The 24388-nt window shown below is 40.3% G+C and overlaps 1 protein-coding gene across 1 annotated transcript in view; it reads left to right on the forward strand.

The window, feature by feature from the left end:
* Positions 1 to 24388, forward strand: part of CPQ (carboxypeptidase Q) — a 167282-nt gene that overhangs the window by 36583 nt on the left and 106311 nt on the right. The window lies entirely within an intron of this gene.

Genomic DNA, 24388 nt, shown 5'->3' on the forward strand with positions numbered 1-24388 from the left:
TTTCAGGGCAGGCATTTTCATTCTCTATGACTTAAACGTTGCCAGTTATGAGTGGGTGTTTGGTTTTGAAACTATTGGCTGCACAATAGTTCTTTTCCCCTGTGCTTTGTCATTCTTTCAAAATGTTTTCATTTTTTGTTACCGATCCAAATTTTGTATATTTGTTTTAAAGAACTTCCTGCATTCTCAAGGCTACCATAAATATTCTGAGATCAACCAAAATCAAATGTCTTTGGTGACAACATGTCAGTGATGGTATGAACTGGTCATTCTGTATATTTGACTAGAATGTAAGTCTACAGTTTTTATTTTATTGGTACGAGGCTCAATTGTACTAAATGAAGGATTAGTCTCCTTTGAATATAATTATTTTGAACACTTTAGCAGTAAGGTTTGTAATTCTCACTCTGCTTTTTATGTAAGGTAAGTTGAAATCATGATTTCTTAAAATTTTTTAGATGTCGTAGTATGTTACTTATGTATAGTTTTACATTTCTGAAATGAGCATTTTTAGTTTTCTGTGAGGTGCTGTATTTTGTAATATCATTCTTTTTTTGGACTGCATATATTCAGAGCAGTACAGGCCATTTATTCCTCCCCCTAGTTGCCCAGTGACTCTTTACCCACAGAAGAGTCATTGACGGTAGCTAATCTGACCCTGAATGTGTGCCACATCATAAACTGGAATCATGTTCTGTTTGGATAACATCATGGTTTCTTTTTGATCTCTCCTCCTAGCTTTTCTTTCTCTGAAAGTCCAGGCTGGGAAGTGGGAAGGGCTTTGGGCTTTGCGTGAGGCTGGGACTGGGAATTGGTTGGGACAGGCCCTTGGAAGCATGCTTGATTTCACCATTTCAGACAAAACATAAGGGGTCACATCTTAGCAGTATGAGAAGTGTGCAAGCATCACCATTTGTGGTGCTTAAAAAAGTTTGAGAAATGCAGTAATGCCATCTAACTGTATTGGATCGCGTGCAGAGGACAGCTCTGCTGCCAGTGTAGTTACTTGATAGCATTTTTATATGCTGCATACTCCCCTAAAGCAGCCGACGTTACCTGTTTAAAGTACTTTCTCAAAAGTAAGGTACTCCGAATTCAGATAGTATACAAACTATACTACTGTATTTCTTGATGCCCAACAGATGTGGCAATGTTTACAATATATTTTCTAATACCTATTATTTTCTAATAAATTTAATAATAACCAACAGAGTAGAATATGTTTCAAAAACAATTTTATGAAAAATGTTATGTTTTCCAAATATTCATGTTTGGTATCATCAAAGAATATTGCAAACTATAATCTGTTGATCATCTGAAAACTGGAAGATGACCTGAACACTGATCTCTCCAGTCCTGGTGCCCCGCAGAGGTGTTCATTTGAAAGTGATTCTTTGTGTCTTCTGTTTGCCAGACTATTTATGGAAGCTCATTTTAACATGTAATGGAAAATATAGAGATGAGATACAGAGGTGGAGACTGAAGGTAGTAAAGCCTGTTTATTAGGTCTGGGTACTGGCATTACAGCTATTTCAGAACTGAATGAAAAGAGAGGAGAAACAGATGCCAAATACAGGTTTGTTTAGAAGTATTGAATCCTTAATTGAGGCAGGGAGCTGAAGTGTCATTCCCAAAAGCAATTTCAAATTTAGATGCTGCCAGGAAGCATTTTTTCATGAAATATACTTTCTGTCCTTTCTTTGTTTACCTTCACTTAGTGGTTGTTTGGGTTGGGGGAGGGATTGGTTAATCTTTTTTTTCCCCATATTAACGGAGGTATTCAGGTCTAATCCATCACTTCTGCCACTTTGTGATGCCGAGATCTGTTTGTCTTGTTTCTAACAGAAATTAGGTATTGCTGTGGGCAGGATGGACTTTCTTATCTCCATGCCTTCTCCTCTGTTTTCTCTTAATCACCAGCTGTGTGTCTCCTTGTCTGTCCTACCGATGTGCTGTGCTGGATGGACTGTGCTGGATGTGGTGCTTCTTGTCAATCAGTGCCTGGGGCCCTTTTTGTTCAAGTTGCTTGCCTTTTTGATAGACTGATGGGAAATACTGCATTGCTGCAGGGAGTAACATGTTAGAAGTATGAGAGATGAAAGGTAAAAAGACGATAAAAGACTTCTCAGTATTGTGAAAGTAAGTCTTGCATTTTTGCAATTTGTATAATGCTGCTTTGTTGACCAGAACCTTTACTTCTTGGGCCTGTGTGTTTACATGTGCATCTATAATATGAGTAACTGGTAATGGGATTGTGGCAGTTCTCCAAAACTGTCCTGGAAACATCTTAGAAGAAAGTATTCTTCTGATTCTGTACCATCTCACTTTCCTCATGTGAATGAAGGGTGGAACTTCACAATTTTCCCTAAATTATATAAGCTTTGGTGTTGGGTTGTTGGTTTTTTTTTTTGTTTGTTTTGTTTGTTTGTTTGTTTGTTTTTTCTTTGTTTTGGGGTGGTTTTTTTTTTTTTTTTTTTTTTTTTAATATTTCAACCCCTTTGGGACAGGGGGTCACATATTGTTATTTGCTTACTTTATTTGCAATGAATTAAGCTGGCTGCAACAACAGAATCGACTTTGTGGTGTGATTTCTAGGTGGTATTGATAGGTTAAAACTAGGTACTTTCTAGTAGATTAATATTTTAGTCTTATTAGGGCTGATTAATAGAGCTTACTGACAAGACAGAACTGGTAGAATCACAACCTGAATTAGATCGGTGTTCTCTTGGTGGAAGCTTGGTGGCTGTTCCTTGTTCCAGTGATGGCAAGTGGCTGCCCCATTGTCAAGGGCAAAAAGTGTGAAGGGAACCTCTGAGCAGGGATTATGTGGACAGCTTATTTTTCTTTAAGGTATGCTAGTATAGTTATAGAGCGAATTAAACTGCTTGGGGACTCAGGCATCCCAACTCTGAATGAGAGCCGGAAGGGATGAACTCGAATATTCTTAGGAAAACTCATTCTATTAGGGCTCATGCTAACTCATCAGTGACGGTGAAGGACTTGAAGGATTTGTTGCTGAGTTTCAAGGAGCGGATTCATTTATTTAGAACAGAAATACTAAGTGAATAGGAAATAAAATTAGCAACAGCATCTCCCTTGGCCTGTGAAGAGATTACAGTAGTTACATGGTTGGTATTACCATGTTGCCTGGCAGTTGTGGCTTGTGGCATTGTCCTCGTGTTACAGTCAAGTAATTCTCTTGCTACTTTATAGGTGTCATGTAAGAGTGGGTTTTGTTACTTAGGAGAAAGTCACTATAACAGGTAGGTAATTTTCACTGCCCTCCACCCAAACCATGTGTTTATGACAGCCTTTTTCCCACTAACAATTTCCTGAAGCACTGGCAATTTGGTGGTGACAATATTTGAACATTGATTTTAGGAGTTAAGAGTAACAGAACTATTTTTAATGAAACTTCTCAAATAACACATATTATTGTAATCAGTCAACAGTATCCATAGTATTTGGCTTTTTGGAGAAATCTGGATGTTGACTTTTTTTTGCTTTAATAGCTTGACTGTGCTATGATTGATGGTTTTGTACAAGTTAAAGTAATACATACATTTACCGTTGTGCACAATAAACTCATAAGTATTTCCCAGTTTGTAGTGGATGTTTTTACAGGAAAAATAATTTAAAAAGCATGGTTAAAAATGTGGGTGTGATAAGCCAGCCATAAGTCTGTTTTTATGCTTCCTAGCTGTGCATTTTTAGAACATTTTATAGATAAAAGGTATTCTTTAGTGATTGAAATGGTCCAGTATTTATCCTGTGGTGAATGGACTCTTGTGAATCTACAACTCTAAGTAAATCCTTCTGTTCCTCAAGAACTACGGATTAGATAAAGTCATAACACTGTGTCTTGTAATAATAACCCCTTTAAGGGCTCTAGAAAGAAGCAAAATCGAGTGTTTTTCAAGAACTCAAAAAGAAAGTTCCCCAGAATTCTCAGAGATAAATGCCAAGAGCCCAATCATTATTCTTTTAAATGCCGCAGAACAATCTCTCTAGTGTATAAGAAATCCAACAGAGAACATAATACAAGGCCAAAATAGACCAAGGAGTACTTTGACCTAGTCTGGAGACTGTTAACAAGGACACATACTTGGTCAAGTTCTTCTCTTTTTGGGCTCAATTCAGCATCTTGTACTTACTTGAAGTAAGTAATTTCCTTTACTTTCTCTCCCCTTCTTCAAGCTACCGGTGGCCAAGACATGATGTCTGCTTGTGAAGCTCTAGTAACTCTAATCAACAGCTGTGTCTGGATGAAAGCTGAATTTGTGAGTGGCACAGTGCAACTCAAGATTTATGGCAGAGGTTGCATGGATAGCCTGAGTGGATGCATGTGACACGGTTAAGTGCAGGCATGCCAGGGCTGGAATATAATGTCATGTAATGTATGTGAATTTGAAAACTGTAGCTTTTCCTTTGTCTTAATTTCCTCTTTTTTTAACCTCACTTGGTTTATTTTCTTCTACTATGTATAGTCATGTATACCTTTTTGTATATACATTGTACTCTCAAAGTACATTTTCTTTTCCTCTCCTGTTTTCCCTTTTATTCTTCACTATTTTGTAAACAATTCATTCCCTTCTCAATCTCACTGGCAATGTAGGAGAGTTAGTGTCATTTTTCAGCTCGCAAGTGCTAGGATAGTGATTACTTACCGCATCACCTCTTCCTAATGCTTGGTCTGCTGCCTTTGCTTCCAGATGTCAGACTTGCCTGCTAAGGAGAGCTTCTTCCTTTCCCTAGAACTCCATGTCTAAGGAAAGTAAGGGTTTATTCACATCAGCAGTGGCAGAGACACTCCTCTTTTGCTTGTTCTGCCAAGTTTTCTGAAATCTGGGATCTTACAGTAGTTTTGGTAGGTTCTCTATTGCTTTTATTTGTTTTTTTCGTATAGCAAAGAGATGCATCTGGCCTTTAAAACTGATGTTTTGTCTTTGAAATACTGTATCCTCTGGTTGTGTCATGAGCCCTGAAGGCTCCTTTCCCTCCTCTTCTGCCCCTTCTTCCACCATGAATGCCAGTATAGCCAATTTTTTGCTACTGTCTTAGAAGTCTTTCTTCCTATGACCCATTCTGCGCTCCACTATGGGGAAGCAGTGCCATGTCCATGTGAGATTGTATTTCAGCTGGTAAACTCTGGCTAAGATGTGTGTGTGAGTATGAGAGCTCTGTTAATATTGCAGTCAACATAACCTGAGCCCAGCCGGCTCATGAGCTGTAGGTCGGGTCCCTGAGCATCTCTATTGCTCTGTATGCATGTGGTCTAGCTAAACAGACCTGTATTCCCTTTCATGTCAAGCGAGTGAGACAGGTCACTTTGCTCTAGAAATCTGCCCCTTTTGCCCCTTTAAATGGTCTGGACCACCAGCTGTTATTTTCAGCTAAGAATTCTTAACCTGTGTGTAAATTTCTAAAACTTAACCTACATCCTAAAATAATTTCAGGATCTCTTCAGCTAACCACTTCATTTTTACTGTCTTCTTTCATTTTGATTATTTAATAAGCAATGCAATTGCTGTGAACAAGCAAGCCTATGGTAGCACAAAATAGGAATTAGGTTTGTCATCACTTTTTCTTTAGTAACGCTGTCTGTTGTAGCATGGGACTGGTCATTCAGGTTGCTGCTCAACTGAAAAAAAAAATAGCTTTCCTCAGGCCTTTGAATTTAACTAAGATTGCTGCCTCTGGCACCTGTTGAAAAGAAAAGAATGAAATTGGATTATACATATAAAATGAAGTAGAAGGTTTTGTATAATTAGTTTTTGTAAGTTTTTGCTTCACTTCCCCCTTTTCGCCCTAAACTCATACGCACCTTTTTCTGGTCTGCCTATAGCACCCTGGTGACTACGTGATCTTCTGGGCTGCTGAAGCCGTGCAGCCTCAGTGGCGTATCTGGCCGCGTTCAGGGACCAGCTTGGCTGATGCTGGTAGGATGCATAGCTGGAGAGAAGCTGACATGTAACATCTTCAGCCACGTGTACGGGCTTAGTTTGTGCGAGCTGCTAGTGCACTGGGTGCATTTGAATTTTGGTCCCCCTCTCCAAGCGGTGTGTTAGTTCAGGAATTTTGCGGTTACTCTGGCTTTTGGCCTGTTAGCAGGTGTGGTATGTGAGTTAATTTCCTGCAGTTTTGTTCAGTCCTCTTAGTTTTTTCTTTGCTTCTAATTAACTAGCCTTGGTCTCTCGAATCTGCAGGGATGGGTTGTATTTTAGTCCATCTGTAAACCTGCATCCTTTGTTTTTGGATAATGAAATAATCTTGTGTCTTGTTCTCTTGGGATTAGGGAAAATATTTTACTGGTTGTCCAAACTTTTTCCTCTTCTAATTGCAAATCATTTTTACATTTTTCAAAACAAAAATCCTTGTATTGCAGTGGCGTTTTTCCATCTGATGATATAATTAAAGTAAAAATCACTTTTTAAAAAATAAAGCTGCCATTAAAATGGTGGAACAGCTGAGACTGAGCATGCATTAGTGGTTGGGTGGTGCTAAGTGCATGTATTGAGCACATCTGCTTTAGTTTCATCAGAAAGGAATCTAACACTGGTGCTCAGAGACTGCTTGGTGATAGGGCAGCGAAGGATTTTGGGAGGTTCACTTCAAAAGCTCATTCTTTATTCAAACTAAAAGGCTAATATGGCCATAACACGTGAGACCTTTAAGAAAGTATTGTCATCTGTATAATACTTTAAATTGTTTATGGTATAATTTCTATTGTAGTGGCCAGAGATGTGCCCTCTGTGATATGAAGATTCGCTTCATCAGTGCAGGTTGATTATCAAATGGCAATGCCAAGAGGGAGCAGAGGGACAGAGACAAAGCTTTCTGTAAGTCAGGGAAAACAAAGTCAGGGATATTCACTACATGTCAGCCAAGTAGGTCTCCTTGGTGCTGATGTCTATGTAAAATCAAATGTTATTATTATTGAAAGCTTTTTGATAGAAGTGGCTAAACCAGATCGCCTTTTTGTGAAGAAAAAGCACTGAGAAAGATCTGTTTTGAAATGAGAAAGTTACTGGGTTAAGTTTCCAGAAATAATGTTTTTCAAAGGATGTCTGGGCCACAAGACATTCCTCTGAGTGCAAAAGTAAACTATTTCTATATTCCTTGAGTAAAAGAAATCTACTGTATTTACCTTTTTTTTTTTTTCTTTTTTTTTTTTTTTTCCATTTCATGTGACAGTGTTAAGCTGATATCTGGAATTTTCCTTGACTATGCTATGTTCTTTGGCCCTGGTGGATACTGCTATGAGCAGTGCCATCACTCCTACTTCCAGGGAGCTAGCTCTTGTTGGAAGTACTGAAAATAAAGGGTTTGCCTATATCATGTGTGGATCTGATGCCTTCATTTATTTACTAGAGAAACTGTCTTTGCTCAGACCATCTTCCGGTGACAAAGTACCTGTTCTTATTATTGCCTTCTTGTGTTTTTGTAAGTGGGTTTTTTCCTCCCTAGCACGTGAGTTTTATGTGTACAGGGTGAAGTGGTAAATGTGCGCGTTGAAGAGTTATTTTCTTTCAGTGGGGAGGAGAATGCAGTTGTGGTCAAGGTAGTTTAGAATTGATCTCTGAGAGAACAGGAAAACTGATGAACCTGATTCTCCCCTGCTTGATATTGTGCGTGCTCACTTTTGTCATTGCAGACTTGTTATGAAAATAATCTCCTTCTGAGTAGGCAGCCTCTTCTGTCCGCTTTGCGCAGGCTTGGGGAATGCGCAAGGCATAAAGGCAGCAGGAAGTTGGGTGATAGCTGTAGAGATGTAACAGTTACGCTGTAGCATGACTGAAGAAATCAGGAGGCACCACTGATTATTTGTGAACACTTTGCACTTACGGGATTAGTATAGGGGCAGGAATTGTTCTTAGGAAACATCTCAATGAGAGACTGTCCTAAGGCAGTATTCTGTGGCAACTGGATACAGCAATATTGTCTTCTGTTTTACTAAGGGGCCAGGAAACAAGGATAAAACCCTTGTTGGTGGTGTAACAAGAGAAAATAATAGGAAACCATGTTTTATAAGTCTCTGTTGAGCTCTTTGAAGATTCTAGTTATGTTTTATACTGCTATGCATGTTGTCTTGCTGTCCTTAGAGATATGGATTGGTGGTGTGCTCTGGGATTTATTTTCTTGCCCTGCACTTAGGGGCTTTCCCTCCAGGATGTCTGTATATGTTGTTGACTGACAATTCATTAATTTTTACTTTGCTTACTGTGTTCCCTGAAGGCCAACACGCCAAACTGCATTCTGCAGTGCAGTCTTTGTGCTCACTTTTGGGCAAATCCTAGCTGTCAGCAAGAGAACTTAAATGTCCTTAGAAGAAATGGAGCCTGTGCTTTAGGAGATGATCGTATTGTACAGTGGATTCTTGCGATTTGAGCAGTGATTAAGGAGTCAAATTTCAGGTAACTTCTTAATAGTGAGAAATATGTAGATGATGTTTCTTAAGTCCCAATATCTCTTTGGCTTTTGCCAAACTTCTTGGCCTCTTTTTATTTTGAACTGCATAACTCTTTTTTTTTTTTTTTTTTTTTTTTTTTTTTTCAGTAGACAGGGTTTGATGTGACATCTGAAACCTCTAGGTAATTTCATACATCTGGCATATTTGTTTTCTTACAAAGTCAGTAAAATGCTGATTGGACTAACAAGAGCTTTCTGTATCTCCTCCTAGTTTTGCCTACTGCTGTTCAGGAATATGTTCATGTAATTGGGAAGAGTTTCATCCATTTAGTGTCTAGTAATATAAGCAGCATCCTGTAACTTTGGTGGAGGCAGGTAAAGGGCTAGTAAAATCTTTGTCAATAGACTCTGTTATCCAGAAAGATGCTTTGAGGATAAACAGTCCTTTTGAAATCCTCTCTTCCTCACTAATAGCTTTCCAAGGCAAAACTTTATCAATGCAGTATTCAAGTTTTCTTTTTCTTCTCTTCTGTTCCACCCACTCTCCTAACATTACTGACTCATACATTTTGTTGGTGGCTAGTTGGCCACTCATATCATGAATTACATGTGTTGACTATGGACTTATTTGGGTACCATAAGCACCCACTGATTAGATTTGGTAATATTCTGGAGGTAGTAAGACTTTTTTTGTTCTGCCTAGTAAGACAATTTTGTTCTGCCTTTGCATTGCTAGTTCATGTATATAAAGAAGCTGAGCATATAAAACTGCCAAGTGTTGGGTTTCTTGTACTGATCTTTAAGGAATTACAGCTGTGTTTGCTGTGGGTTGTGCACTAGGAACTTTAGCAGTTTTCTGTGATTTCCTATTTTGCCCTAATCAGCTCCATCTTTCTTTGTGCTGCCAGCCCCTTTTGAGTCTGTATGAGTCGCTGTGCCTACGAAAGCCCTGTTAGCAAGTTCAGAACCATCTGACATGGTTGTAATATCTTGATCCATCAATTGTAGGTTCTGTTTTAATGTTCTCGCAATATTCAGTTTTCTTGATTACACTGACAAGAAGCATCTGACTAGTACATGGTGACCATAAATGTAGAGGATTGAATGAAAACCTGACAATGAAAATGCAGATAAAGATTACAGAGAGGGATCTGCGTAATACAATGCCAATGAATTATTTTCATAAGGGGTGTATTTATTTTCAGCTGCTGATAAGATCTGTGAAGTATGTGGACTGTCATTTCATTTCTCTTTATTTCTCTGTGTTTTTTCTGTGTAAGTGCAGCACTGAGGACTTTATCTGGAGCATTCATCTCCAGAGCACATGGCTCTGGACAACTGGAAGAGATTAAATAGTACCAGATGGTTGTCCCAGAATGGTACAGAATTGGTGTTTGGGGTATCCTAGCCTAATACTCTCATTAAGAGAGAGTAAAGGCTCTATTTCTTTATGTATTCTGGGATTAACTCCATTAATTTCAAGTTATGCAGCAACTCACTTTTTTATTTTAGTCCAGGCAATGCTGAAACAGCTTGTACAGAGGTCTACTGTATAGATTCACCTGCCTGCGCAATTTTATAATTTTCATGTCTTATAATTGGTTTTCTAGTTTGTACTTCCCACTGAGTATTGTTTCTACTTCTTGTATTACTCAAGATACTTTTTCAGGATCTATTTGGTATTGTTCTTAATCTGATGATGTTACTAAAAATTATCTATGTATTGCAGAACAGTTTTAGCATGTATATATTAAAGTTTTATTTATGAAACATGTTGTATCTGCTGTAAAACATCTGAAGTATTCTTTTCAAGGTTTACGGCTGATTTCCAAAAGTGAACATGGGTTTATGTAGGGACTCTGGCTGGATTTGTGTGCGTCAGAATCTGTCTTATGCATAGACATGCTAATCCTTATTTAGTTTTGCCTTGTTTGCTTAAACATGTGAGCAAATGTGTATGGTTTGCTCCAATGTCTTATGATTTCTCTTTACAAGAATGCTTGCGTTGTTTTTCAGGGGGTAGGGGGCCTTCCGTTTTTGCTGGTTCTTCCACTTCCCACAGTCTTGCTTGTGGCTTGTCCATATGGTAGGGTATTTCTGTGTTATTTCATTAAATGTTGTCTTCACATAGGATGGCCTCACCCTGCTGTGTTAGCTCTACCATGATGTATGTCAGGTATTGTCCTGGTTTGAGGTAAAAGAACCAATTTTGTTCAGTAGCTTCGCTTCTTAGCTGAGCCTCTTCTAACTACTGAAATTAACTGCATATTGTGCAGACAGTGTTCACTCCCTCAGAGTGATAAGACCAATGTTTAGAGCTGATGCCCAGGCATGGTGTGCAGAGAGGCTCTTGCTTATATTCATTGCTATAACCCCCAAGGCCAACCAACTTTGTTATTTGCCCCGTTGGAGGGTCGGAAGCGGAAAAGCATAGTGGGGTCCCACCTGCAGGGAGGAGCGTACAGGACAGGTGACCCAAAACTGACCAACAGGGTATTCCATCCCATCTGCCTCATGCTCAGTATAAAAGCTGAGGGATCAAAGGGTCACGGGCTCTTCCTTCAATGGCTGATGTCTGAGGAGGACTCTTTGTCTGCCTGTGATCCTGATCCTGAATCTAGATCCGGAATCCAGTTCCCGTCCGTCACTGAGTCCAGCCTGGGACTGCCCCAGTGCCAGCCAGTGTCGTGATTGTCATCTTGGGAGCTTGATACGGTTTTGTATATATTTTTCATTATTTCTTTTTATTTTATTATTAATATTTCAGGTCCCCAGTAGTGGATTTGGCCTAAACCATGACATATTAATTGATGCCCAACGTGGGGCCCGAACCGACGACCCTGAGATTAAGAGTCTCATGCTCTTAAGTATGATGAGCTAGACCTGTTTGTATGATGAAACCCTTTATCTATTTTGATGTGTTTTTAGGAAGTCAGAGACAATTATTCCACAGTTGTTGTTTAGAATTGTTTTCTAAATGTAGCCTGATGTTCATCGCCAAGAGTAATAACGGGCTCTTCCCTGCAGAAGTAATGTCTTGTGCTTTCTAAGTGTAGCCATTTCGATTACTTTAATCTTTTTCTCCAGCTTTGTTTTACCCTTCAAATCCATTCAGTCACGTGAGCCTCTCTCTTATCATGTCCATCTTGTTGTATCAAATACTAATCCTTTCGTCTTGCCTGCAGGGTGGGGCTAAATGGTGAAAATCCTTCTCCATCTGGTTTATTAAATGAGAGGTGCCAAGTCCTGTCTCTGCTCTGCCAGTGATGCCAGTTTTGATTACTTGCCTGTTGTCCTCTCTTTCAGGCACCTTATACTTTCTCTCATTTTGTTTCTAGATTTAGGAGGATAGTACAAATCTAAAGCCCTAACTTTGTTCTCTTCTAACTCTCTCCTTTTTAAATCTGACCTTTGGTTTGGTATTTATAGATCGTTCCCTTATGTGATTAACTGGGAAGGTGACTAGGGCCTGTGTCTTCTCCTAAACTGTTTCACTGTTACTTTGCTTTCCTAGTCACTGTCCGCAGTACTACTGCGTTGACTGTCTAATGCAAATGTTGCAAATACTCTGTGAAACAGAGAGGGTTGTCCTTAATATGTTTCTGTTCATTATTATTAAGCAGGGTTAAGCTTTGACTGCAATTCCTGGATTTTAAATTTACTGTGATCACAAAAGAAGAACATTTATTCTAAGAATAAGAAACAGAAAGGAACCACATAGTTTCTGATTTATTTATTTCTACTTGGATTTCATCACATTAGTTTGCTGGTGACTGTGAAGCACACAAAATATACCTCAACAAGAGATACTGAAACTATTATTACTGAAACAGTTTAGCTCTGGAAAATCCAGATTGATTCTAGACATTTGTGCATGGGACACAAAAGATACTTTTTCCAGATGAGGGAGTATAATCATGTGAATTAACTAGGACCAGGGATTCTGAAGTTCCATTGATCAGTCTACCTCCTGTCCCTGTGGGATCTTGAATAGCTCACGGTAATTTCTCTCTTTCCCTGTTTGCGAGCAGTGGTAATATTTTTTTTGAATGTTAATTTAGTGTAATGTTTGTACATTGTTGCTGTAAAGAAGACAACATTAAAAGTCAACTCTTCTAACCTGTGATTAAGTAGTCAATAGTAGATTCTGCAATAATTTGCCTGTGCCAAAAACAAGTAATGGTTGTGTTATTACATAACAGTGGGTGAGTACTGCTGGTAAATAATCTGTTATACAACCATGGGTTTTTATTATGAAATAAAATGTAGTGTGTTCGATTGTTAACTTCTGCTAGATTGAGATTTCAGGTTGACCTAACAGAGATCTGTGGGAAGGCTCTGGCAGGAGGTGAATGATAGAGAATACAGGTCATTACCGTGGAATATCATATTTTCAAATGTAAATATTTAAAAACAGTTGGCTGACTGTGGCTCAAAGGATTTGAATTTTGAGTTCAGTTCAGTAACAACTCACCGTAAGAGAGCTGAAGCCACTGGAAAGAGCGTGAAGGAACTGGAATTTCATAGAAGTACAAGGCTTTTTCTTAGTAACAGCTCTTTATCATCAAGAACAACACGAGCTTTAGAAATCAGGTCCTGGGATTCAAATGCGATTTTGCCAAAAAGTCTGAGGTTTGGAAAGAGTGAGCTCACAGGTGGGACATAAGGGTGGTTTTAGCTGTTCTTCTATAATCTGTGTATTTCTTGCACCTTTTCAGGGGGTAGACTGTGATTGTTCTTTGAGGAGGGTCTTTGTCTCCCTCTAAGTATCTCTCCCTGCAGTCTCCAAAGAAGGAAACAACAACTTTCAGGGCTCCCAGTTTCAGGCTCTGAGAAGGCTGCAGTTGCTGCTGGGAAGACATGGGAGAGCTAGAAAGAACGTGAAGAGACCAGGCAGCTGAGTACATGCTCTGTATCTCCAGAAAGGGTATTAGAGGGGTCTGTGTTTGTGCTCAAGACCAAACAGCTTGAGCACAGTTTCAACACTGTCCAGATGCAGCCAGCACCTGGAGTCCAGAATCCTCGGCTGCCGGGTTCATCTGGGAGACCATCCAAGGCTGTAACTCCACAAAACTATGTCTTTTTTTTTTTCCCCTCCCTCTTCCTTTACTTAGTTTATAACCCTGACAATCTAGGAAAACAGAAATGATGTGCTGCAGTGTCTGAGAGAATTCTAACATTTCAGTATTGCCAGAAATGTGATGTGAATAGGCATACCCATGAGAAAATTCTAGCAGAGCTACTTGGAATAATAAGTGCAGCTGCAATTTATGATTTTAGAAGCGTAACTATTTTTCAGTGCCTAAAATTAGGTTTCAGTCATGTAGATCTTTGTATGGTACTTCTCAGTGACAATCAGTGATGGATTCCTTTAACCCTTCCCATATAGAGCAATACATTTTATTCCTTGGATATTTCAGTGTTACTTAGTGGAATGACTTAACAGTTAATGAAAAGATGGCAGAATCCAGGCAAGTGCAAAAAGATGACAGGGAATTAGAGAACACCATTGTAAAGCATTGGACTTCCAGGTAATGCTTGTTGTCGTGGTTTAGGCCAAATCCACCACTGGGGACCCCAAACGGGACCAACAGATGCTCCCCTCTACCCCTCTTCAAAGAGAGAGGCAGAGGAGGAAAAAGAGACTTATGAGTTTAGAAGGAACTAAACTACTTTAATAAAATATTAATTATAAAATAAAAAGAAATAATGAAATATATACAAAACCGTATCAAGCTCCCGAGATGATAATCATGTCACCGGCTGGCACTGGGGCAGTCCCAGGCTGGACTCAGTGACGGATGGGAACTGGATTCCGGATCTGGATTCAGGATCGGGATCACAGGCAGACAAAGAGTCCTCCTCAGACGTCGGCCATTGAAGGAAGAGCCCGTGACCCTTTGATCCCTCAGCTTTTATACTGAGCATGAGGCAGATGGGATGGAATACCCTGTTGGTCAGTTTTGGGTCACCTGTCCTGTCCGCTCCTCCCTGCAGGTGGGACCCCACTATGCTTTTCCACTTCCGACCCTCCAACGGGGCAAATAACAAAGTTGGTTGGCCTTGGGGGTTATAGCAATGAGTATAAGCAGGAGCCTCTCTGCACACCATGCCTGGGCATCAGCTCTAAACATAGGTCTTATCACTCTGAGGGAGTGAACACTGTCTGCACAATATGCAGTTAATTTCAGTAGTTAGAAGAGGCCCAGCTAAGAAGCGAAGTTACTGAACAAAATTGGCTCTGTTTTACCTCAAACCAGGACACTTGTCCATAGAAGTTTCCTGAGAAAAGAAAGGAGAATGCCATTCGTTACTCTGAGGATCTCCCCATAAGGTGTCAAAACAACTAGTGTAATTTGTCATACTTGTAATACAAAATTTTAAAAAACAACAGTTTTAGATGCTTAGATCAGCGTCAGCTCATCATGCAATGTGCTTGGCTGTATATCTGTATAGACAGAAGATGTATAGAAAGAGGGTGTTGTTAATCTTAAGTCAATCTAGCTGATTAAAGAAAATGTAATGGGATTTCAAAGCACTCAGGTCAGTTTGGTATGCTGGGCTAACTTTTGGGTATTAGGGAAAGTATCTGCGAGGCTTTAAGGGGTTTTTAGTCCAAGTATGTTTGTGGCTGAGAAATTCTAACCAAAAATACACTATTTTTTCCACTTCCACCTGAGTTTTTCAGAAGGACATTAAAGAGTTAGCAGGGAGCAGAGCTCATAAGCTGTCAGAAGGATGCTCCTAGATGGGTCCGTCTCCCCCAGATATTTGACAAATCATGAATTTCCAAGGAAGAATATGTTTTGTCGGCATTTTTGCAGCCAAGCCACTCAGTAGTTTCATAGTTCTGGCAGCAAGAAGTGATACTGTGTGATTTGCAGAGTAGCACGGGTCATGTCAACCATCAACTGTTCACTGCAGGTGAACAGTTCAGTGATCAAGTTTTGAATCAAGCACTGTCCTATTAAACCAGGACATTTGCTATTACTGATATTAATCGGGGTATGGGCTACATCACAAGATTCACCTGCAGGTCAGTGGACTTTTATCTTCATGTAGATGACACTATTAAAAGCCCACTTTGATGGCTGGGTGTACAAGGGCTTTGCAGGCTGCAGGTGATCTTTGGGCTGCATTTACAGAACACCTGCTTTAAACTGCATGATAAACAGTTACAAACAGCAGACATCCAGAGCTGTTCTGTAGAATTCAGTTTCTGTTTGTAGACATGTTAGATTTGAAACAAGTACCACTTCCAGTGAATAATTTAGCTAACTCCACTATGCTTACACAAAAGTGTAGTACAGAGTATTTTACAGAAACAAATTTTCACTCGACAGCTGCAAGTTAATTCAGCCTGTGCATATTAGCTTGTAAAACACAGTTCTGCTTCTAAAATTATGTGATACACTTCTTTCTAAGTAGATACAGTTTTTTAACAGATTTTCTATTTATATCATTCATGAAGTTATATACGTGGTCTCAGTGTTAACATTTATCATTAACAATCAGTAAGATAATTTTCCTGCATAGTGTTCTTCAGGGGGGAAGAATCATCCCTAGTTAGAATTCGAACAGTGGCAAGAAAATTCCCACTTTTTATTCTGTTACCGTCTTGCAGTGTTGTACTAGGTGGACTTCAGCGTTTTCGTGTTTTGAGCTCTAAGGCTGTCTGGTCGGGCCCAGTGTGGTGGTGGGGAGAGAGGTAGGAGAGAGCATCTGTCGTTCCTCTCAGTGGCCAGTGTGGCCCAAATCACGACAGATGTGTGCACGGCTCTATGAATGCAGGTGACTTGCTGCATACCCTTCCTTGTGGAGGCTGGCTGAGCAGACGAGTGACACCCAGACGGGTGAGGAGGAAGCAGGGAAGCCCGTGGTCTCCCTTGACAGCCCTCTTCTGCTGGAGAAGAGGTGAGCTTGGAGAGCTGCAGCATTCCCGTGGCTGCCACTTTTCAGGTAGTCTGGAATCTCATTGTGTCCCTAAATCCAGTTTACTTTCTCCACTGCCACAATTCATCCGATCTGACTGGCTGTGGGCCCGTATCTCTTGGTTAAGGTCCAAAAACATTTCTGCATTTAAATTTGTGTACAGATTATAAAAGTCATGATCATTATTGTACATTCCAACAGCAAGAAGCAGGCCTCCAGCCTGCTACCTTTTTTCCAACAACATTTTCCTCAGCAACATGGATCAACTAATGCAAAGGAAAGAAAATAGTATTGTTTCAGACAGTTTGTCTTCCAGCAGAGTCTCTCCTCAGTACTCTTTATTAAAGAAATCCATAAAATGTAAGAGTCAGATTGAGAATAATCTTTTCTCTCCCCTTCAGAAGATGATGAAGGAATCAGTGTAACTCCAGGATTAAGTAGGAAGAGTGCAAACTTTCAAACAATAAGCAAAATAGTATATAGTATGTATTGAAGAGCACAACAAACTTGATATCTAAACCAAAACAGTGCGAAAGTGTTGCTATTGACAGCAATTCCACTTTTCCTTTTGAGGAAGGAAAATTACTTGAATTTTCAAGACTTAACTATTTCTCGGGAAACCCCTACATTCATTTCTTCATGGCAGCTGCTGCATGCCGGGTGTTCTTCCTGTGTGCTCCCAAAGAAATCAGCAGCATGGGAAGATCCCCAGAACTGATTCAATCATTCTCCCGACTATGGTTGGCACTGGAAATATCCTTTTTTTTCAGCCTGGCACTCTTCATTTCCCAGACACAACACTAATTGCTAGGAACGGAGCTGTTCAGAGAAAATATGTACCTATTGGGACATTTTGTATTTCATCTGATGTAGATTATGAAACTTTTGGGAGAATCTGCCACAGTCAACAAACGCAGCTGGGGAAAGAACGCTCATGCTTGGCATAACATTTTGCTGTGCTGCTCAATATTTAGTCTTAGATCACAGGAGTTATTATAATGTTATAATAAGCTTTAAAAATATATTCTGCTGCTAAAAGGAACTCCTCTGTTTACAGTGGATGGCGAGTTTGAGACTGAAAAATTCAGGGTATATCTGTAATTTTGGAGCCACAGGCAAGACTTGCCTGAGTTTTGAAAATAAAACCAAAACATTTTATTGGAGAATGACTTTATCAAATCAGTGTAATACACTATTAGATAAAGTATCCTTATCACGTGAGCATCTACACTGCATTTTACATTGCGTGACCATCATTGTATAATATGTGAACTAGATAGGCAAATATAATGATCAGGTGATGTTAAAATCATTCCCTTCGTGTGACCCTACTAAAATCTCTCACTTGAGGGGAAAAATAAGTGGTAACCCCTCTGTATTATTTTTACTAACATACTTTTGTTTTCTTGACCTGAAATTATTTTTTTTTTACTTGAACAGTGAAAGTGTTGGATTGTTTAATAGAACATCAAAAAGGAGTTTAATATTCTATAGAAATTAGATCTGTGGGAGTAAAAGAAGCATTTATGTAGTGAAAATATTTCAGATTCTGTATCTTCTTCAGAAAATATAGGGGTTCACCCAGGCAAGTGTCTTGTGGTGGCTTTTGGTTTGGTCACTGCTTGAGACTGAATCCATTGAGATCATTTGCTCTTTCTTGTCATACCCAGTCATTTTTTAAAGCCTTCCATCCCCACCCCGCCAGCCCCCCTCCCCCCCCCCCCCCCCAACTTCTATTGAAGTTAATGCAAGATTTACTGCTGATTATTCAGTGGAAACAGGGTTATGCTCACAAACAGCAGAAGATTACTAGATTTCTCCATTTCCTCTCTTCTGTTTCACTCCTGGGATTTACTTCCATTCTATCTATTGTGATAATACCTAAGTTATTCTACTGTCTAGTTTTTAGTTTTAAAAGCTCTCCCCTTTTATCCATGTACATAGTTGCCTTTGGTGCTAAGATACTGTTCTTTCTCCTGCTGTCTTCTGAAACTTGTTTCCCCTCTGTCATTCCCATTCCTACCTTGTGGGTTTTTTCTAATCTGCCCTTCTATTCCCTTAAGACCCTTAAGTCTTGCTTTTTACATTTAAAAAACGTATCTCCATGAGGCTTTGTTTGCATTGCCCCAACCTATTGTACAGAAAAGCTATTCCTAAATACATTTAAGATGGGTTTGTGTTTCAGTGTTTTAATGTAGGACAGTGTCCAAAGAGTGTACTGCTCTGAATGCTGCGTGGCATGGAGAAGGAAGGAAAGAAGAAAAGTTCCATCCATGCCCTCTTCTGTGAGTTTGAAACTTTACCCTGACTCCTTTCAGACCCCTGTCCCCTCTATTTACCTCTGTGGTCAGCCAATTAAAAGGAAGAAGTTTTATGGTGGGTAAGACCAGTATCCTTCATCCCTACCCTTTTCCTTCAGCTCACTGAAGGTATTAGCTGTGTATTATCCTTTACCATGACCATCTTTTGAAAGGAGGAGGAACCTCTCCATACTGTCCCATAATATATTGTATTCAATGCCAGAGGAGGCTCGAGTTTCTGGGGTGACTTAATGTATATGCCTATATATGGGAGAGCATGATCTTCCCGCTGCTTACTGTCTGCAATGAAACAGAGACTTGGAAGCACTGGTGTGGTGATTGATCCTACCTTGAAAGCTCTGATGCCTCTTCATACTTGTTTGTGCCTGATGTAAAAATTCATTATCAAGAATAACAAATGTCATTAAATGGAGGAGGTATGAAGGCCAGATGAGTATTGTAGAGAGCTAGCTGTTGTTTAGTTTGCTTACGTATTGCTAGCCCTCTGGTGCCTCTTTGTCTGATTCTCTGCTTTCCAAGTAAGGAAAATGATTTTTGTTGTTGTTTTGGTTTTGTTTTGTGTGGGTTTTTTTTGTTTGTTTCAATTTGTTTATATCCTTCCTGTAGGTATAAAATATAACATCTGTTTCCAGTAAGGTTTTTTTAATTTGTCCTGTGTGCTCACTAGTCTCTGATGATAGAGGGGTCACTGAAGATACAAATACGGCTTCTGCTCAAGGCTGAGAAGCCAGGAGTTCGACAAAAAATAAAAAGAAACCCCATGAAGCCAGAAGCCTTGCAGCTGCTGACAATTAGGATCGTCATTGGCGTTCCCTCCAGGAGCCCTCTGCTAATATACCTACGGTGGCGTACAGCAGGCAGCTGCGTTCCCACAAGGCGGGGATGTAAACGCAGGAGGAGGGAGCTTGGTTGGTCACATTGAGCAGAAGGAAGCCAAGCAGGTGTATGACTTAAATGGTTCCCTCAAGGTAGTGTCAGCTGCTGGAGAGTCATCCTCATGTCTGTAAGACGCAGAAAGTTTCTTTTTCAGTTGAAGAGCAGCTGATGCAAGCCTCCATTTCCTACAGACGTTTGGAAATGATAGTGCAGACTTTTCTAGTTTCCCAGCAGTTGGATAGTCCCGGGGTGGAATTCATTGGACTTGCTTCATTTGATCATTTTACCATTCACAGTTGTTTTCTGTTTCTTGTTTGACAAACCATATCTAATCTACGCTATTTTTAAAAAACTTCTGTGGTTATCATAGAATTCCGTTGGTGCATGTGGTACTGAATATTCTAATGAAATACAAACATATATGTGTTAGTTGCATTCTGTAGCCTAGCACATGTGTAATTGCGTCAAAGCTATTATTCTTGTTTGGTAAAGCCTAATTTTAATGAGTGCTTAGCACTGATTAGATGCAGTTCTCTAAATGTTAATTTAAATGGAGTCCATGTGGTAATGGAGTAATGCCGTACTCTTTTTTTTCAAATGGAGTATTCCTTGGTGAGGCCAATAGTTTCTGGAGTCTCTCTTACAATTCATTACAGAGTAAGAGATGTGCAGATGCTACCTCAATTAAAGGTTGGTACAAAGTAATCTGGAAGAGACTGTATAACTAGAGTCCAAATATTCTATCCTTGGTAACAGACTGCTATATTATTTAATTCCATATTTGTACCACATCATATTTTTGCTCCTTAGTTAGTTAAAATTTTCTGTGCATATTCATATTTTGTTTCAAATTGAGCAGTCTTGCTATTATTTCAACTTACTGTAGACCAACAAATCAAATCCTACAAAGCCAATATAAGAAGCAAACAAAGCAAGAGAATCTTGGGACAAATGATGACAGAAACAAAATTAGGCTGAATTTATTTCTTTTATATTTTGCCAAGTGGCTGTACATGGGAAATAGTCTCGGTTTTATTTTTAAAGAGCTGATTCTTCTGAGAAGGTTACCAATACTTTTGACATTTTGACTAATTCTGTCACAGTTTGGCCTCTCTATCCAGATAATGGTGAGAATCTTGAAAGAACGTACACAGTCTGAGTGTGCACAAGGACAAGTTTTGTTTTGTAAGGATTTTATGGTGCTGGAAAAGGCATTTTACTTGAATGGAGTTCAGCTTTTGCCATGCTGCTCTTGATGAAGAGAAAGATAGAGGAGTGAGGCACTCATAAGTAGCTATTCTCTGTAGCCAAGCACAAGATCAAGCAGTACATTTTCCCTTCTGTTTTGCCACAGGATTTTCCGTCACTCCTTTAAAGTGTAAAGCTTTGTATGTGAGGGTTTTTTCTCTATATGTAGTATATATGAGTGAAAAAAACAGAACTAAAGTAGGAGGATGTGAGTCTATTACTGAGAGTTAAGGCTGTGATCCTGTTGTGGGTATAGCTAATGATTAATATAATCATGGTTCCATTCAGAAATGTATTTTATGATTTAAGTCAATAATAACAAACTAGCTGACCTGATCACAGAATCACAGAATTTTCAGAGTTGGAAGAGACCTCTAGAGATCATCTAGTCCAACTCCCCTGCTAAAGCAGGATTGCCTAGAGCACATTACTCAGGACTGCATCCAGGCGGGTCTGGAAAATCTCCAGGGAAGGGGACTCCACAACCTCCCTGGGCAGCCTGTGCCAGTGCTCTGTCACCCTCACCGTAAAGAAGTGTTTCCGTGTATTTGAACGGAACTTCCTGTGTTCTAACTTGTGCCCATTACCCCTTGTCCTGTCACTGGGAACCATTGAAAAGAGCCTGGCTCCATCCTCCTTCAATCCACCCTTTAGATACTTGTACGCCATAATAAGGTCTCCCCTCAGCCTTCTCTTCTCCAGGCTAAAGAGTCCCAGCTCTCTCAGCCTTTCCTCATACGGGAGATGCTCCAATCCCTTAATCATCTTAGTTGCCCTTGGCTGGACTCGCTCCAGCAGTTCCCTGTCCCTCTTGAACTGGGGAGCCCAAAATTGGACACAGTATTCCAGTTGTGGCCTCAGCAGTGCAGAGTAGAGGGGGAGAATGACCTCCCTCGACCTACTGGCCACACTCTTCCCTATGCAGCCCAGGATTCCATTGGCCTTTTTGGCAACAAGGGCACATTGCTGGGTCATGGATAATTTACTGTCTACCACGACCCCCAGATCCTTCTCCCCCAAGCTACTTCCCAGCAGGTCTGCCCCTAGCCTATACTGGTGCCTAGCATTCTTCCTCCCCAGGAGCAGGACCTTGCACTTGGTTTTGTTGAACCTCATTAGGTTCTTCTCTGCCCAGCTCTCCAGCCTGTCCAGGTCACGCTGGATGGCAGCACGGCCCTCTGGGGTGTCAGCCACCCCACCCAGTTTGGTATCATCAGCAAACTTGCTGAGGATACACTCTGTCCCCTCATCCAGGTCATTAATGAATGATATGAACGTTTAGTTTACATGTGGTTGGTACAGTGAATATGGCATGGGTCCTGTAAAAAATAGGCAGTCATATATGTAGTTAGAGTCTCACAATGTGTTTGTATGAGTGAATGAACTAAAGATACTTGGACAATGTTCGTTTTGTGTTTCCCAACCCTAGATTGCTTTATGAGGTTGGTGTGAAGAATTGTGCATTGGGGGTGTGTGTATACACGTTATGGCTGAAGTAGATCTTTGTAAGCTTTCATGTAATTGAGTTTTGGGTTTTTTTCCCCATGTAGTCATGTTAGAGTTCTTATAATGTCATGCCTGCTTCTCCCTTTAGGAGATCGTTATCTTTGCCTGAGGCTTCAACTTGAGATGTGTTTTCCATCAGAGCATCCAGTTTAGCTTGAAGCACTGGTTCTTACACAGTTTATTTGCCCTTGGGCATTTTAGGTTATCTTAGAGATAAAGGTTGGTAGTCCAGGAACGAAGTTACAAAGCATGCAAGGTTGGCTACCACAATAACAAGAGTTAGAACTGACCTGACACCAGCAGCACATCTATTCATCCACGCCTTTTAGTTTCTCCACTTTTGATCATTTTACTCAGAAAGGAAACTAACTAGCTACCTTTTGACTTTTTTATCCTTCCCTTACACTTTTCTGTAAGATGTAAGCCACATCTGTTTCTTACTAGTCATTTGATGTGCACTTCTAACAGGGAAAATACTTTATTTTTTGGAGCCTTTCCTCTGCTTTGTTATTCATACTGTGATACTTCTCTTAAATGCTTTCCAAGATGTGAAATTTAGGTGTTTATCAAAAGCAAAACCCAACCACTTTATTTATCTGAATCCTGTCAGCTGCTGAACAGGAATGTCAAGACGGAATGATGATGAGTTTTTATTAACATTAATAGGTTTATAAAAGATTAATCAATCTAGATGTGTTCAATTTTTTAAGTAGTTTAAATATGGAGGTGAAGTGATTTGGTAGATTCTAAAATCAGAAGAACAGATGCTTTTTTAAATAAAAAAAAATAAATAAAAGTACGACCCGCCCCTCTCCTCTCCTAAACACCAAACTTTGGTATTGGAGTATGGGTACGTTAGATACTAAAAGGACTAATTACCCTTGAAGTTTGGCAAAATGAATTCAGTCTTTGCTGGATGACAACATTTTCACAGAGCGTGTGGGTTTGAAGCAGCAGAAGCAGCTGGGCAGACTGGGCTGCAGTGATCATGAGAAGACAGAATTCAGGATTAAGTGTAGTATAGACAAAACGACAAGTAGAGTTGAAACCTTAAACTTCAGGAGGGCTAACTTTGATAGTTTCAAGGAGTTGCTTGGAGAAATCCCATGGGAGAGGGCTCTAGAGGGTAAGGGGGCTCAAGAGAGCTGGCTGCTATTTAAGCGTCACTTCCTCCAAGCTCAGGATCAGTGCATCCCAAAGAGAAAGAAATCAGACAAGGGAAGAAGGAGACCTGCATGGCTGAGCAGGGACCTTCTGAAAAAACTCAGGTGGAAGAAGGGAGTTTACAATAGGTGGAAGAAGGGGCTGACTGCTTGGGAGGAATACAAGAACGCTGTCAGGGTATGCAGGGAGGAAACAAGGAAAGCCAAGGCAGCCTTGGAATTGAACCTGGCGAGGGATGTCAAGGCCAGCAGGAAGGGTTTCTTGAAGTATATAGGAGACAAAAGGAAAACTAGGGAAAATGTGGGCCCACTGTTGAACGAGACAGGTGCCGTGGTGACAGATGATGCAGAGAAGGTGGAGTTGCTAAATGCATTCTTTGATTCTGTCTTCACTGTTCGGGCCAGTCCTCGTGAAAGCCAGACTTTGCAGGTAACAGAGAAAGTCTGGAGGGAGCAAGACTTTCCTTTGGTTGATGAGGAGCAAGTTAGAGATCAGTTAGATAAACTGGATATCCACAAATCCATGGGGCCTGATGGGATGCACCCTCGAGTGCTGAGGGAGCTGGGGGAAGTCATTGCTGGGCCGCTCTCCATCATCTTTGAAAGGTCCTGGAGGACAGGTGAGGTGCCTGAGGACTGGAGGATAGCTAATGTCACTCCAGTCTTCAAAAAGGGCAAGAAGGATGACACGGGAAACTACAGGCCGGTCAGCCTCACCTCCATCCCTGGAAAGATGATGGAACAGCTTGTGCTGGGTATCATCTCAAAGCACCTGGATGAAAAGAAGGTTATCAGAAGTAGTCAACGTGGATTCACTAAGGGGAAGTCGTGTCTGACTAATCTGATAGCATTCTATGATGAAGTGACTAGATGGGTGGATGAGGGGAGGGCAGTGGATGTTGTCTACCTTGACTTTGGCAAGGCTTTCAACAC

Source organism: Vanellus vanellus (assembly GCF_965231255.1).
Source record: "Vanellus vanellus genome assembly, chromosome: 2".
Classification (NCBI taxonomy): domain Eukaryota; kingdom Metazoa; phylum Chordata; class Aves; order Charadriiformes; family Charadriidae; genus Vanellus; species Vanellus vanellus.